The sequence below is a fragment of the Notothenia coriiceps genome, unplaced genomic scaffold (genome assembly GCF_000735185.1).
Source record: "Notothenia coriiceps isolate Sejong01 unplaced genomic scaffold, NC01 NC01_scaffold00007371, whole genome shotgun sequence".
Lineage (NCBI taxonomy): Eukaryota > Metazoa > Chordata > Actinopteri > Perciformes > Nototheniidae > Notothenia > Notothenia coriiceps.
The window spans coordinates 132,010-134,717 of NW_011340072.1; the positions used below are offsets into that span (position 1 = coordinate 132,010).

At 39.8% G+C, this 2,708-nt stretch overlaps 1 protein-coding gene across 1 annotated transcript in view; it reads left to right on the top strand.

The window, feature by feature from the left end:
* furinb (furin (paired basic amino acid cleaving enzyme) b) overlaps positions 1 to 2,708 on the top strand; it is a 141,771-nt gene that overhangs the window by 92,202 nt on the left and 46,861 nt on the right. The window lies entirely within an intron of this gene.

Below are 2,708 nucleotides of genomic sequence, written 5' to 3' on the forward strand. Positions count from 1 at the left end.
AATGTATGGCATGAGCTGAATACAAGGTTAGACTTTTGTATCCTTTGGTAATCATTAAGAACAAATTTTCTAAGTTAAGGACTATGTTAAAGTTAAATAAAACAAAACATGGTGAGGAATCCAACAGAAGGCAGAGAAAACAGAGCTGCAACCGAGAATCCGTTTGTGCTGTGCTCTGTGATCTGAGGAGGGAGCCGTGTCTCCAGGATGCACACCGTGAGACCCGTCTGGATGGTTAGGAGAACTTGGCTGCTTGTGGGGGGGGGTCCCAGAAGCCTCGCGGCCTGTCTTGGTTGGCAGCTCTGGAGGGCGCGAAGGCGAGCATCTTCTGAATTGTTCTGGGAGAGAGGACACAGAACAACAACACTCTCAAAAAGGAGAAAACATTCTATTTTCTGGACACTGTGATTAAGTTTCTAGGTGTGTGTAAACACAAACAACTCAAATCTAAATCAGGAATGTCCTGTTGCACAGGGGCTGATAAGTTTTATTTATTGTGGTGAACATGGCACTAGAAAATTGTCTGTACAATTTTCAACTCAGATCTGCTTCATAGATACTCACTAAACGATGGAATGTGTTTTCAATAGGAAAAACAAAATGAAAACTTCTATATATCTGTATTTTTGTTTTATTCCCATGAGAATGGGTTAGGTGTCTCTGGCACACTTTGTTGTTATGTCTTGTATTGCTAAAAAAATTGAATGACACTAATTCACTGACATATAGTTCCGTCGTTTATCAATGCACTGACATGCATCCATGTACACTAGTATGAACGGGTCGCTTATACGTCTATGAAACATCATAGTCAACATAATAAGAGATGAACGACTAAAAGTGCAATATTGTGGCCAATACTGTATTTCTATTTCTCACATCTGTCTTTCCGTCTGTCTGAATGTACCTTCGCCCTACGGAACATAAATCAATGCATCACAGGTCAAACATTATTTTTATTAGACAGCTATGCCCTCCACAGCCTGCCCCGCCACTCAAGCACACTTTCCATTTCCACATGGTGAAGCAGACCACTACCTGCGCCCCCCCCCCCTGATCATCACAGCTGGCCAGGGGAGTACTCAGGACAGGCCGGTAGCCCTGACGTCACAAACCCCTCTCTCACCACACGGGTTCCAGGCGCTAGTGCCCTTTTGCAAACCAGTTTCTCGTGTTTCCGCCTGGTGGGGTCGGCTCTCGGCCCCGAAAACTGGTTTGCATTTGGAACCAAAAAAATGACAAAAACCAAGAACTGAATACGTCAGAGGGTTACATCGGAGGCTGGGGCCAGAGAAATAACCAGTTCATGGCGAGTACGGTGTAGTAGGGCTGTGCAATTAATCGTATTTTAATCTCGATTACAATTTTGGCTTGCAACGATTACGAAAACAACATAATCGAAATAAAACGATTATTATTTTAAAAAAATGTAATTCTTTTTTTTATTGGTTTTTCAGTTGAATTATACTTAAAGTTCAGGGTAATCAACTGTTAAAAACATATTGTTCACAGTTTTTTTTCAATAAATTGATGTTTTCAAAGTAAATGGATAATTGTTTTTAATAATCGTGATATCAATTATTGACCAAAATAATCGTGATTATGATTTTTGCCATAATCGCACAGCCCTACGGTGTAGAAAATAAAGTTGTTAAAAGCAGTAATGCTTAGATTACAAAGTGACTAGAAAGAGACCTACACACTAACCAGGCGTAGTGTGATGCTGATTATTTAGAGAAGTCTTTAGTCGAGCTCAGCCCTAATGTACTCACATGCATTTTCTACTATTGTTGATGTGTAAATCTGTTGGTCACTTATGTGGATTGTTGCAAGGAAAGAATAGGATATTTGTCTTGTTTTTTCTTCTCTGGTTTATCATCATGAGGTTTGGATGACCTGTACCAGCTGGTTGGTGTCACCAGCTGCTATTAAAAAAGGGGATTAACACCCACACCTAAGGCTGCCAATTGTATGTCTCCTTCTGCTGCTCATTAAAAGTGCTACGTACTTATTTGAACAATGCGAATGACGTTGTTACACTCTAAATAAATGTTGTCCAGGTGTAGCAGTTACCTGTCTGATGGACATGGTGCAGAGGATGTAGAGGAAAATGAAGGAGCAGTCGGTGTAGTCCTCGCCCAGCAAGTTGCGGTGCGACAGTCCCTGGATGTAGGACAGCGGTGTGAACGGCAACTTGGCCACTACTCTCCCATCAAAGCTGAACAAAACAAAAAAGAGGAGAAAAAAGATTAGAGCTCAAGGGCATGTTTGAAGAAATTGAACAATTTCAGCATAAAAAAGTGTAGGCTATCACCACATGAAATTCTGTTTTATTTCGTTTTTTTAATCAAAAGGCATTAATGTTACATTAACCCGATATCATGACATGTTATACTTACATGGAGTTGAACATTCCCATCAGAGCGGTAAAGCAGAAGCCGATGGCAAACATGGACTTCATCCGCACCTACAAAACAAACACAAAACGGACATTCAAATTACAAATTACATTTGACTTTACAATAAAAAAAAATTGTATTCATCATGTAAAAGTTAGTCTAGATCAAGATTAAAAATGAAATGTCAGGCTATTCTAACAGTGAAACATACAATAAACTTAAAGGTCACCTATCATGCTATTTTTAGGCAATAGCATAGGTCTCAGATGTATAAAAATAATATAAACTAGAGACTGCCAACGGCACACA